Source organism: Bactrocera dorsalis, chromosome 5, assembly GCF_023373825.1.
Source record: "Bactrocera dorsalis isolate Fly_Bdor chromosome 5, ASM2337382v1, whole genome shotgun sequence".
In the NCBI taxonomy this organism is placed as follows: Eukaryota; Metazoa; Arthropoda; class Insecta; order Diptera; family Tephritidae; genus Bactrocera; species Bactrocera dorsalis.
In genome coordinates, this window is record NC_064307.1 from 71,773,123 (window position 1) to 71,788,044 (window position 14,922).

Consider the following 14,922-nt stretch of genomic DNA (forward strand, 5'->3'; position numbering starts at 1 on the left):
TTTGAAATGTTTTGCAACTCACCGCAATAAATTTAAATCTTTTGCGACGACTTTTGTTGACATTATTTTTCATCTCACTGTAATCCGCTTTACTTAATGTTGGCATGACATTTTTTTTATATAGTTTTTATTGCTACTTCATTCAAAAACTGTATTAACCTATTTTCGGTGAGTTTTGCAGTAGGGTCGGATATCAATTTTAGTGGACTTTCTATTTGGTTATATGCAAATAGCATTTATACCCTGAATCCAAGAAATCTTTAATGTTTGTATTCATTTACTAAATTTTTAGTAAAACGTAAAACTTAAATCGTTTGGCTTGGAGTAGCTTAAGATTATTTCTCTATGCATCGAATTTAATAATTTTATTGAGAACTTTTTTACTAATTATTACGCAATAATTTATTTTTCTAATTAATATACTTTTTCTAGTATATAGTACACAAAAGAACGAGATCAATGCAATTAAATATGTACTTTCGATTTAATCTGTTTATCAAAGTTTTTGTTGTCTATATTCTCGTAATTCATTATTATCAACTCTTGTTACAATCGAGTTCGTTGCTTAAGTCTTCTGTTTTGACTTTAAATACATAATTATAACTTAACAGTGTATTCCTTAGACATATTTTAAGGCATTTAAATTAGATTTTACATTGCTTACGCATCTTACATTATATTTCATATATGTAAGATATATCTTGCATACAATTCTTTATTATTTCGCTTTAATTAAAATTTTCTAAAACAATTGAATTTACATAGATAACAGATCGAAGAATAGTACCTCTTTATTTATTTAACAATTAAATAATAAATTATGATTATTATTATTTCATTATTATCATCACTAACTTTTAGTCAAAATTATGATTAGCTGCTTCCTGTCAACCAGCTTTCTGCTATTGCCTGACCAACCAACCTTGACATTTCAAGATTTCCCACGACATAATAAAAGCGATAATGACTAATTTAGGCATGACTACTTGGCTTAGATTGCACTCTTACTTTTTTTGTACATTTTATTATTAAAAACGAAAAAGCAATACAAGAATTCATTAAAATCCACAATTAAGTGAAGTTGAATAAACCTATTTATTTATTTTTTCTCACTATAACCGTTACATATATTTACATCTATCTCTATTATAATAAATTTTAACAAATGCATACATTTGTTCATATATATAACTCTATAACGGTATAAATGCATAAAACAGGTTTAAATGTAGAACAAATACATAATAAAACAAGAAACTCAAAACTATGCAAGCAAGGCTGCATGTTAGTTCTGTTATTTACATTAGCAGAAAGCGTTGAAATTGATTAAATTAAATTAAAGCATATTAATTTGTCTTACTACGGCAATAAATCAAAGATTAAATATAATGGTTGAAGAAATAGTTGATAAAGGAATCTGAGTAAAGCTCACAGGCATTTTAATTTTACTTAATTTTTTTTATAACCTTTTTGTGATGTATATTTTATTTTTAGGGTTTTTTCATTTTTTTTATAAATATAGCTAGCGCATTGCCATTGTAAACACTCGTTGTATTATTCTGTGCGAACGCGATGTGAATGAACTTTCAATTCAGTGATTTGACTACTCATTAATGCAAGTTACGCATGAATGCTGTTAATCATTGAAAAGATAAAGGCAGAAAGGTGGTTAAGTAAGAATAATAACAGAATGGCTTATGTTCGCACAACTGTAATTTCTTGGAATGAAAATAGATAAAATCTGATTTTTAGTACAAAAAGATTGCTGTTGAAGGATAAGTTTAAAGCAAAAAATTTAAAAATTTAATTTTTATAAAAAGAAGATTTTTCGAAAATGCCAAGAAGCTGATGTATTTTAGCAACTATTAATAATTTTTCTTCCAATACAAAGTTTTTGTAACGTTTCTTGCTAATTGTGTTTTTAATTTTAATAGCCATATCGCTAATTATTAGCAATAACTTCAGCAGCATATGCACATCGTACTAAGCTGCCATTGATTATAATTGCTCACAACATTGTAGCATAATTTTCAAACCAAGTTCGTTGCTTAAGTCTTTCGTTTATTTGAGCTAATCACTGTCCTTGCTATACAGCAGTTCATATTTGCGCTGCAACATGCAAGGCAACATTTTATAGCACACTAAAACACATAATTACCAAAACCGTTTATATATTTGTGTGCCTCCTTCAGCTAATTTGTCGTGCTAAGCTCTTAAGCTCTAACTATTCACACTTTTCACTTTCAGCTAGTGAAATTCGCTAAAATAAATACTTGTGTGAATTAGAAAAGTGTGCAGTGCGAAACGTAAAAATTACACAATTAAAATCAAACAGAAATATTTGCGAAATTGCATTTCTGCGGTAATTTGAGAAAATTGTTAGATCATTAACTGGCAATATTTATTTAGATAACCGGCAATGTTCAACGCCACTGTTGGATAAAGCAGAAAATAGTCGAAAGACAAATGAACAATTATTACCACAGTCGCAAAAGCAGCGGCGCTTTGTCATTGAAATGTTGTTTGCTGGCGTTTGTAAGAGCCTAGCCTTAGAAAGCCAACCGCAGTCAATATTACTACCCTTTGGCGGCAAAACAACACAGAGAAATTTTAATAATTATTATTTGGTTTTCGGTTTGTTTGTTTTTAGCTGATTTTTACCTTATGGTTACTGATGTTGTTTCTTTTTATTGCAATTTTTTTACAACGAAACCGCAAAATATCAGGTTTCCTCTTGCTTATGGCAATCTTAAATGAAGTTTGATTGTACAATGGAAATATTAGTTTTGAGAACATGAAATATTAGTAATTTTAGAGGGACTATATTTTGAACCGGAGTTCAAAAAGCTTCTGCTTTTAGTCCCTAGTGAAATAACCAATATTTCATAGTTTGAAAACTAATATTTCATATTTTGGCATACAACTCAAAACATCGATAATTCGCTTCTCATATCAAAGGCTTGTAAGTTTTTTATAAAAAAGGCATATACAAACTTACTTGCAATTCATTTTTATTTTGCCTTTAGGGTTAAAAAATATAAGAAAATCGTATATTTTTATTTTATTTATTTTCTATCAAATTATTTAATTTTTTATTTTTACTCTTATTTATTTTATTTTATTTTTTTCTTATTCGTATATATCAGGCTCATTAGCAACATTTTCAGTTAAAAAAACGAATGAAAGCACTAGAGAATGACACTTCATGGCGAATAAGTTGACGCAATGAAGATTTGATGTAGGTGCTTAATTGGCTATCCGTTTGCTTCAGACGAATAAAAAAAACATACAAAATAAATAAGAGAGTTTGCAGTGATCAATTATAAATTTTTTGCGTATTGAATTTTTTATTTTTTAATATTTTTAAATATTTTTTAAGTATTATCTTTATATTACATAGCAAACATTTTTAAAATATTTTTCTATACTTTTTTTATTTATTATCTTCATTTTATTAAGCAAAGATCACACCTCAGCGATGCACTTCACTAAAAAAATATTAAACAAAATAACTTCGGGCTTTTGAACCATTAGGCAGCCATATTGCTTTCAGCAACGCCACTCGTTTTTAAGGTCATGGAAAAATAATCTTCGGTAAAGCAAAACAGCATTTTTTTGACAAAAAAAAAATCCCACACATTCCATCATTAAAATTGTTTAAAAATTTAAGGCGTAGAAGTAAAAACCATTCAAGTGGCAAATTATTAATTGTCCGTCAGATAATAAAAAACAATAACAACATTTTCTAATGCGACTAAAGCGCTTTAAGAATTTATTTGTGTATTTTTTATGCTTATTGCTGCGCTGCTGTTGTATAACATTTGTAGTTGTTGGCAGTAATTTTTTATCGCATCTCACAAACATATCTACAGATCAAATCAATATGTCTGCGCATTTGGCATGCCGTGCGGAATGCTGCACAGCCAAAAGCACATAATTCAGAGAGTATTATATACGCGCACATATCGTCGATATGTAAGTGAAGTATGTTTGGTTAACCTTGACTTGCAAATGCCGAACAAATGAGTTATTTATATAATATATACTATATGTAAATATATATTGTATACACCACACATATTTATGTATGGAATGATGTATTGTAAGCGTGGTGCTGCGCTTTGGCACAACAACGCAACTACTCTTGGTTGGTGGCGTGTAGTTAAGCTTCTAGCACGCGAAAACGAAAAAAAGTAGTGAGTAATAAATTTTGTTATACAATCGAACGCGCAATGCATAGTGAACAGCGGCCGACGGTGTCAAGTAGCCATACGAGATAAATCCGGTGCGATATGCTAGCTGCTATTCTTATGAATGTACTTATTGAAGCGGTATGCGTTGTGTTGTTGAGTATTTACACGTAAGCATTTACGGATAATTATTTTAAGCATCACACTAAATTCAAGTCAATGGTCGGGGGCGCAAGTGTTTCGTACGCAAAGTTTGTTAAGTGGCAAATTTAGATGAGGAATAACAATTACAAAAGTATTTGAGGTAATATAAATATTTATATTTTTGAGATGCTTTAAGTGAGGTTCTCGTAAAAACAGCTAGATTGGTATGAAATTACTTGTATATACTAAATATTCAAATAAAAACAAAAAAAGTAAACTTCGGCTGCAAAGAGAGGCAGGCAGGCGCGAAAGTCCCTAAGTTCTGGCCAGCCACCGTGTGTGCGTTTCTTTTATGGCGCTAGCTGGCAGCCAGCTTCCCACGAAATCGCCTAGCGACTGTTAAATTACATGACATCGCGGCGCGAGAGGCACCTAAGTACTGACCAGGCACGGTGCTTGCGTTCTTTTATAGCGCCAGCTGGCAGCTAGCTTCCCGCGAAATCACCTCGCGACTGTTAAATTACATGACATCGCGGCGCGACAGTCACCTAAGCACTGGCCAGGCACTGTGCCTGCATTTCTTTTATAGCGCCAGCTGGCAGCCAGCTTCCCGCGAAATCACCTCGCGACTGTGAAATTACATGGCATCGCGGCGCGAGAGTCACCTAAGCACTGGCCAGGCACTGTGCGTGCGTTTCTTTTATAGCGCCAGCTGGCAGCCAGCTTCCTGCGAAATCACTTCGCGATTTAGAAAATACATGGCATCGCTGCGCGAAAGTCACCTAAGCACTGGCCAGGCACTGTGCGTGCGTTTCTTTTATAGCGCCAACTGGCAGCCAGCTTCTCGCAAAATCACCTCGCGACTGTTAAATTTCATGACATCGCGGCGCGAAAATCTCCTAAAGACTGGCCTGGCACTGTGCCTGCATTTCTTTCATTGCGCCACCTGGCAGCTAGCTTCCCGCGAAATCACCTCGTGACGGTTAAACTGCATCACATCGCCGGCTGGCTGTTATTGCTGCGGAATAAATGGATTAAAAGGAATTTCGCGTGTTGATTAAATAATAAAAATTAATGAATTGGGCTTCGAATCGCTTCTGCATCCACCGTATTCTCCATATCTGGCCACCAGCGATGATTTCTTATTCTCAGATCTCAAAAGACGCTGCCTGGGAAGAATCTTTCGTCGAATAAAGAGATGATCGCTAAAACTGAGACCTATTTTGAAGCAAAGGACAAATCGTTCTGCAAAACAGTATCGAAAAATTAGAGGGGAACTAATATGTTGAATAAACAACGAATTTTGCCAAAAAATTGAGTTTTGCTATGAGACTTGGGACTTTAATTGACGTGCTACCTGTTCCACAAAAATGCATTCGTTTACATTACCAAATAACATTCCGGAAAAAACTTTAAATCAACTTAATACGAAAGGTCAACACAAACAAAAATCGCAGACTCAGCATTCAACAGCTGCAGCCTGTAAGGCGCCCAACTTTCGTTTTCATATAAGTAAAAGGATGAAAAGTAGCAGCGACAGTGAAAGACAAAATAAATTGATATGCATACCAAAGCTGATGGGCAACAACAAAAAATCAACAACAGCAAAAACAATATAAACAATAAAATGTGTAGTGTCTCCCCTTTAACTGAGGCAGATTGAAGTTAAAACATTGCCGGTAGGCAAACGAAAAAGCGCAAAAACCAACAGCAGCATCACAGCAGCCAGCAACAACACCAAAGATAACACGAAAACGAAAACGTCGTTGAATTTCGCCGAAAAAAGTGCATTTCTTTCACTTTTACGTTGAAGGCGGTGGAGTAAGCTGCAGCTGCGCTGAGAGACAGACAATTATCAAGTTTTGCTGTTTTTTTTTATGATTTTTTCCAGCAAAAAACATGTGTACGCCTCAAAGTTGATAATTTAATTGAAACGCGGCAAGAAAGAGTGGGAGAAATAAAAAGCAAATAAAAAAGAATTATAAGAAAAAGTAGTGAAAGAAGTTGTGGCAACATTTATTTATAACGCGCTGTCTGGCAACATGTTGCCAGCGCATTTGCGGATTATATGGCCAATTGACATGCCAAGTGTGGTAAACAGCACAAAGAGCGGTGAATGTATGCATGTGTGTGGGTGGTAAGCAGGTTGGCGGCTTTTAATAGCGTGTAGCAGTGGGTAAATATGGCGAGCAGCAGCAACAACAGCAATAAAAAACTACAAAACATAAAAAAACATAATAAATATATGTGCAATAATGCGACTGTGAGAAAATCGCAGCTAAGCAATAAGAGGCACAAAAGGCTACAAAAAATGGTATTTGCTATTTGCAAAGAAAATATTTGTTTTTTTCATAAGCTGTGTGTATTTAATTGTTTATTGGCGGCGCTGAGTCGTAAAAGCACCTAAGTACTGATAAAAGCTTAAAAACAACTAAACGTAGTATAAAAAAAATATCCGAAAGAAAGCAAAAGTTACGGCGTCTGCAGCTGGCAACAATAATGCCAAAGGCAGCAAATTCGAGACAATAAACATTTTTTAGGCGCATTGCGCGTGAGTTGCTGGAAGTTAACGCATAGATATATATGTATATTTGTATACTTTTTTCAATTTTAGCTTTTTATGAAACTCCTTTATTTTGTATCTGCGCGATCTAACCGATTTTCACTAACTGCTACGCGCTTGGGTCGCCTCATGTTGTACACGTACTCACTCACGTCTCTGTCAGCAACGGTAAGTGCAGCAGCACGAGCAATATGAAAAAAAACTAACAACTGAACTCTGCTATTAACTTTGTTGCGTTGCTGCCACATTTGTAGTTATGTATGTATGTTGTTGTTTGGCTACCGTTGTCGGCTGTGCCTAAGATGAAAGCAGGCAAGTATGCTTGTGGTATGGACACAACGCTGTTGGAGGTGTGTATGTGCTATATGCTTTGGTTGGCTGTTAATGATGCAAATCATTTCGTTGGCAAATTGATAGTGAAAGTAAGGAAAAAATAATAATTTCGTTTTATGGCATTTTTTTAATTTTCGATTTTCGCATCTCTCTGACGCCTTGAATCAGACACTGACCTTCCCATGCTAGGGTGCAATTGAAATGGCGCAGAGGTGTTGTTAATATTGGAATTTTATTTTTTAATTATTTATAATTTTTTTAGAAAATTTTTTAAAATAATTAAGTGTTTTATGTTTAATTTAATCATAATTTTTATTTTTTAAAGCAAAAATTCTTAGAATAGCTCAAAATTTGTTAAAAAGATATTGCACAAAAAAAGTAATTAATTAATTTAATTAGTTACAATAATTAACTAGCAAAATTAAGTGTTGCAAATTTGCGTATAGTTATAAAATAACTAAAATTAATATTATACTTAACTACCTTGAGATATAATAAATTTTTAGCATATAAAACTTACCCATAATATGGCGCACCCCCTTCTTCCAATAATATAAGAACACCTGAAATAAATTTTTGAAAAATGCTATGCTTTAGTGTATTAGTTTTATTTTTTAGAAAAGATATTCTGATTATTTTATTATTAGAATATACACTCCATCATGAATCTAATAATTATCGACTGTTATTTTGCTTTCTTCGTGAATATAACTCTTAGACACGTATGAGCTACGAAATAATTGAGTGAGAAAAATATTTTCCATACCACATTTTTTATATTTTCAATCACTGTAATCATAAAACTAATTAACTCACCAGCAAAGAAAATATTAGCCATGTAACTAAACATTTTACGCTACACGCTACGGCACAGGCAACAAAAACAAATTGAGCGTAACATTTGCATAGCAAAGTTATGTTAAAAATTCAATTTACAACATGCAATGTGCACGTAAAAATGTTTGAGGATAATCAAGAAATAATAAAAAATAGATATATAAATTATATATGTAGATATCTCATTGTTTACATTAAGGTGGGGCAAAAAAAATTTTTTGCTTGGTGCTCTATGTATATAGGTTTTTAGACACCTAGTTTCAAGCGGAAAATATTCAATTCTTTTTTTATCCACACTAATATATGTACGTACAAACTAATAGTAGTAATACATCTCATATACATCTCACATACATATACCTATTGTTTATCCAAAACTTTGACTACCATTTCTTCTCTTAGCGCATTTTCCGAATACCAATGTCGCGCCAATAGTCAACCATCCATCACTCACTCTCCATTAAGCACTTGCATATTAGCTGCCCATGCAAAATAGCTAGGTATTTGGAGCGAAATAATTGACCAAATATCTCAACGATTGTGCGCACGCATACATGCTCACTACGTATTTGTAGTGGCAACAACGTCGTACCAGGCCACGTCAAACGTCATTGGCCAATTGTGTTAATTAGGCAGTGTGTAGTAAGCAACTGCAGTCATTAATGTTGGTAGTGGCAACAAAAATGCCAACAATAACAACGAATGCAAAACCACCAGCAGGCACATGCAAATTTAGTGCCTGGTATGCCAACAAAAAATCAATTATACGATCAGTTTATTGAACTGTTGACTCGGCAACAATGTTGCAGCAACAAATAAAGGCTTTTCGTTTGCTTCCTTTTTCATTTTTTTGGAAAATATTTTCAGTAATTTGATTAGATAGTTTTGGGAAAGTCAACAAAGGGCTTCTTAACATTTCCTTTTTAATTTTTTTTAACATTTATATATCATTGATTACAAGCAATCAACAATGTTTATAAACATTTCTTGAAGCATATTAAGCAAACTTTGTTTATAGCTCTTTTTTTTTGAATATTCAATTTTATTTAATACTCATTATACTAATCATTTTCTAAAAACATTTTAAGTATCATAGTATTTTCAAGCATCTCTACTAGCTTTACAGCTTGCAATATATTTAAAAAAATGTGTGCAAATTCCTTATAATTTGCATCGCTTTATGCCAACACATGCATATCACGTTCACTTCAAATTTCCATTCACACTAAATGCTACATTTTTAATTATTTTTCGCTCACTATTATTGACTCTAATTCATTACGATTTTAATTTTTTTCCTTTCGTTAAATTGAATGCTTCTGCGATTTTTACATTTTTGCTAACATTACCTTCACAGAAATTATGGCACAGCCTTTATTTACATTTAACAATAGCTAAGCTTCTTTATGCACTTTTTCCTATTAAAATTTCATTTGCTTTATTTTTATGGCTGCGCTAATGCACTTACAAGGGTATTAGGGCCAGCAGCAAAAGCTACGTGGACACACCGATACATAGAGCTATCAATATACGGTATATCGATAGATTTTATTTGACGATTGGCTGGATGGGAAAAAAACCCAAAGCGGCTACAAAAAATTGTTTCCATAATAACTTTTTAGCAAAATAAAATACGTATACATGGCAAAAAATATTAGTAATTTTAATTATAATTTGTAATTTATTGCAAAACCGCAAGCAATTCATTGCTTTTAATGAGTTTTATTTTCGCAAACATTTTCTTTTATTTGCAATATATACCAATACATATATTGCTTTGTGTGGATAATAAAATAGAAAGTATACAAGTTCTTTTTTCTATTTTTTATTATTTCCATTTTCATTTTTATGATTTTTTATTTATACCTATATTTGTATACATACACACATGAACCCTTTCTGCCAACTATTAAGTCATAAGATCAGAGTCAATATACCAAAATCATATTTGGTACAACAATATCCAACCAAAATTAGCGAAAAAAGGCAAATATGGAGTAAATGTAATACCTGCAGGCTAAATAAATCGATTAATGAAAGAGTTTTTGGGTTGTTGTACCGAGTATGGGCATCACATATTAGTTATGGTAGATTTTTAATGGTTTTTTCTTCTTTTGTCGCCGTACGCCGCTGCAGTTTTTTCATGGTCAAACAATGAAAGAGGTGATGTAGTCCAATTATTACAAAAATATCAAAAACAGCAAAGTTAAGAAATTGTAAATTACTGCTTAATAATTTTAATCAAAAAATATAATACTAAATCAGTGCAGAAATACTGATTTTTCTCATGAATGGTTTCAAAAATTATGAATTTTGTAATGTTAGGGGGACTGCTAGTGTGAAATTAAGAAAAAAAAAAGATTTTTTTCATGATTTGAAAGCTTATACCTTTAGATATATCTAAAAATCCAAATCGATAGTTCAAATTTCTTTCAAAAATATTAAATTTTATTATGAACATTTAGAGGATTTTATATCATAATGCAATTTTTTAATTTTTTTAATTTCCAGAAAATATAAAATTTTAACGAACATTTAGTCGTTTTTATTAGAGGAAAATTAAAACTCTAACAATAAATTATATCAAATATGCATGCAAATGTTTCTTACGGAAAACTTTTTAACGAAACAATACCGTTAGCCATGCAACTACATATGCAGCAAGTATTAAATTCGTAAGGTGAGTCAAGAAAACTTTCTCCTCTCAAAATGCAACCATTGAAAATCACTTTATTTAGCCTTAATGTCAATAGCATAAAAGAAATGTTCAAAGGTTTTCACTAAACTCACATTTCAACAAATACATATACAATTAAACACACATACATATGTATGTATATAAGTAAGTGCATACATATATGTATGTAAGTGTACACAAACGCTCATACTCGTAATCATAAAAATATGCCATTTAACGCCATTTAAGTGCACTTGTAGGCAGCGCATGCCGCTGAACAGGAAGCACTGCGATGGCACGGTTGGATGCTGCAGTGGCTGCGTCTGCGCAAAATCACCAACCAGCAACCATACATAGCATAACAACAACAACTCGTTTATATACACAGCACTGGTAGACAGTTATATTCCCCCATGCGCATATATAAAAACAAGATTTTGTTTACCATTTTTTATCCTCTATTTCTGCGTTGCGTTCATTATTACAAAGTCTTAACAGCAACATAATAATTGCCCACGTGCACTTCCTTCCTACTAAATTGCGCTGCAACTGGCCACGGTGACGGGCAACTAAACCGACCTGTTGCTGCAGGTGAGTCGCGCGCCAACCACAGTTATTTTACAAAAGTTTATGAACTTTGTAGTATGCAGTTGACAATCATTTATGCATTTCTGCAAAATTTCGCAGTTAACTTTTTACGCGACCTTTTATTTGTAGTTTTCCTTCTCACTTTTTACGCATAAATGAAAGTTTTTTTTTGGCTGTTGGAAAAGTGTGCGCATTTTCTGACTTTTTTAAAGCTTTTGTTGGTTTTGCTGACGTTGTTGTTTTTATTTGTAATTTGTATACTATTTCTGTATTTGCTTCGGCTAAACTGGAAAATCATTAAATTGGTTTTTTGGTCTACGACTTGCTGGCATTTTTCGCATATTTTTAATTGTTGTTGCGGTTTTGCGTAATAAAAAACTTGTCCAAAGGCGACTTGAAAATGCCGGAACATTGCTATGTAATTTAGCTGGCATTTAAAATATACAAACATAACTGCAAATTTGACAACCGAGGTTTTTTTCCGGTGTCACTTATTTTCCTCATTCATTTTGCATCATAAGTTCGGTGTTTGATTTTTTCGTTTTGCTCACCCTAATATACACTTTTCTATAAAGTTATAAAACAAGAACTTTTATATTACATAACTCAAGAAATAAACCAAAATTTATGCGTAATACTAATATCAGCACCTTCAGCTACTGAAAACTATAAACTACAACTCTGAATTGCCTCCAATCAAGCACTGTAACGCATTTAAAATCAATTTAAATTCCTACTACACCTCTAATTAAAGTGTTTCATAACCAAAGTTTAGGATATTTATGATCGCACGTTTATTTTAATAAATACACCCCAACATGCCGTTAAGCGTGTGTATGTAAAACAAAAAATGGCAAATACTGCAACTGTAACACAAATTATTGGTAGCAATCTAATAAAAATTGCATATAAATTTCTTTTTTGCTCTTAAGCGAATTCTTGACGCTCAATTAAAATGCTGCGCAGGCAATAATCTGGCAAGCAATCAATGGAGTTAGCGCCAACAACAAAACGCAAGCATAACTGCAACAGCAGCAACGAAAATACATATAATCAATAAGTATATATTGATGCCGTGCAATCTCTCGCTTGTACGTGTATATAAATATTTATGGACCAAGCGGCAGCTAGCTTAGCACAAAGCTAAGCCATGGCACTTTCGATTTCAAGCCGCGCAGACGAAAATAGTACGAGGCGAGTGCAGGCATAATTCTCTTCAACAACTTTGTTGTGTTTGCTTTTTTGCCGTTATTTATGCTCACTTTTGTTTGCAAGCACAACAATAAAAGCAACTATTCAAAAGTCGCTAGCAATTAAATGCACTAGCCGTTGGTCCGTTGCAGCTTTATTGCTAAAATATTGTTATTCTTGTGCTAAAATAATGCAAGAGTGTATTGCGGAGCTGAGCGCATGCTTACACGCTTGCAAAAGTATAAGCACTATTATTTCGTAGTTAAGCTTAGTTTGCATATTTTTGGAGGAAGCATTTTGTATAAAAAAAAATGATGATTTCGATAATTTTCTTTTTTCTATGTTACCATCTATGGTTCCTCCAAACAATGGGCTTATGCCCCTCTTTTGCGAAATATTGTCATTTAAGTGACTGTGTGAATAATATGTACACTTCGCCACCTAGCGAGCTACCTCAATTCGAATTAAGAGAGCGCACTATTCAATTTATTTTTCACTTTACTGCCTTAAATCCCCGTTGTTAATGCAATCCAAGACTACAATGTAAGCCAATCTAATTAGAACAGCTTTTTTACATGCAACCCTGCTGCTAGATTGAATTACAACAAAGTTTAATCGTAACGGTAGCTAAATATTGGCGTTACTTTTATATCTCGCCTTCTACGCGATATTCGCAGTTTTCCGCAATTTACTACAACAACAATTCTTAAGCGCAATTTCAAATTAAAACGCAACAATCGAATTAAAGAAAAGTAATATAATAACTGGTATAGTGTGGGTAATCATAAAAGCTTTTGCTGCAACAACATCCGTAACAGTGTATGCTTAGTTTGGCACGTATTTTGTAGCACCCTGAAGGAAATGTCACAGACTATAAAATATATGTACATACATATATATAAATGATCAGTGGGACGAGCTTAATCGATTTGGTCAAGCCCAACAGTCTGTACAGACGCGAACTAGTCCAACAGTTTTTGATAAATTTATATGAAAATTTTACCATGTCTTTTTCTCTCCAAGATACTACTCATTTGTCGGAACCCTCGATATCGAGCAACTATCGCATATAGTTGCCATACAAACTGAAGGATCTGAATCAAGTGCTTGTATGGAAAGCTTTTTTATTTGACGAGATATCTTCACGAAATTTGGTACACGTTATTTGCTAAGGCAATAGTGTAATCTTCGAGAAATTTGTTTAGATCGGATCACTTTATGATATAGCTGTCATACAAACTGAACCACAGAAATCAAATGCTTGTATGGAAAACTTTTTCATATGACAAAATATAAATTTGTAACGGGTTATTACCTAAAGCAATCGTGTAATCCCTAAAGAAATTGTTCAGATCTAATCACCATAACATATAGCTGCATTCAAACTGACCTCTCTTGTATATGGAAACCTTTTTATTTGTAAAGGCTATTATAGCATCGCTGCCTTTGAAGTTAACTTTTTTACTTTTTTTATTATAACTAACTTATATAACAATAAATAATCATATCTATCGCGTTCCTTATTTTCTATTCAAAGTCTCATTGAATAGATCTTAATTATAAATTTATTTTCTAAAAAAAAAATATAGAAAAAATAATACCATCAATAAAACTAGACTAAAAGCGAATTACAGGTAAAGGTGTTGAAATATTAATATATTTTTAGCCAATAAGCACAGTCAAGAAAAGAAAAAGTGCTCCAGTTTTGTTTTTTCATGCGTTGTGTAAAATAGTTTCGCTTTTATCTGCTTTTCTTTAATACAGTCGGTCATCATAAAACATAAATGAGGATTTCTTGCTTCAATTTCATGCTTAATTTATTACGTATAGAAAATATGTTGCCATATGAATAGAAATTACACCGAGTTCAATAAGTCACTACGGCAGCCAGAGTTGCCAATTCGTACGAACGTGCGGTGTCTCACGAAGAAACATGCAAGTCTTGCACGTTTGATTTGAAAATAATAAAATGCATTTATTTTGTGCTTGCAGTGGCCAACACGCAAGAATAATTTTTGTACAACACGAAGAAAATATTTATGAATAGATTGTTAAAATCAGCTTTAAACCACAATTATTAATGCTGTATATACTAACACGAATATGGAAAAATCTTGTGTACATAAAGTATGCATATAAGCATTATCCGCTTAAGCGCTATTGCATTTGTAATTAATTCCACCGATTCTACAACGCCATAACGAATATGCGCTGTGACAAACACCGCAGGGCCTCCCAGCCTACGTTTCAACCAACATTATTCTAACTACACACATATAATATTCATGTAAGTATGTAAAAGCATAGCCTTTCCAAAGTCGAAACGCGCGCCGTACCTGCTGCAGCAGCCAATCTTCAACTATCGCCGCCTCCGTCTCTGCTACTGAAAGCCACACCAG

General features: G+C 33.0%; 1 protein-coding gene across 7 annotated transcripts in view; it reads right to left on the bottom strand.

The window, feature by feature from the left end:
- LOC105229454 (brain-specific angiogenesis inhibitor 1-associated protein 2) overlaps positions 1–14,922 on the bottom strand; it is a 52,551-nt gene that overhangs the window by 32,061 nt on the left and 5,568 nt on the right. Inside the window, exon 2 of one of the 7 annotated variants that reach the window (XM_049458230.1) lies at positions 7,751–7,793. The exons of the other annotated variants lie outside the window; for them this stretch is intronic. The gene's annotated coding sequence lies outside the window, so the exon portion shown is untranslated. The remainder of the gene's footprint in view (positions 1–7,750; positions 7,794–14,922) is intronic. 7 annotated transcript variants of the gene reach the window in all.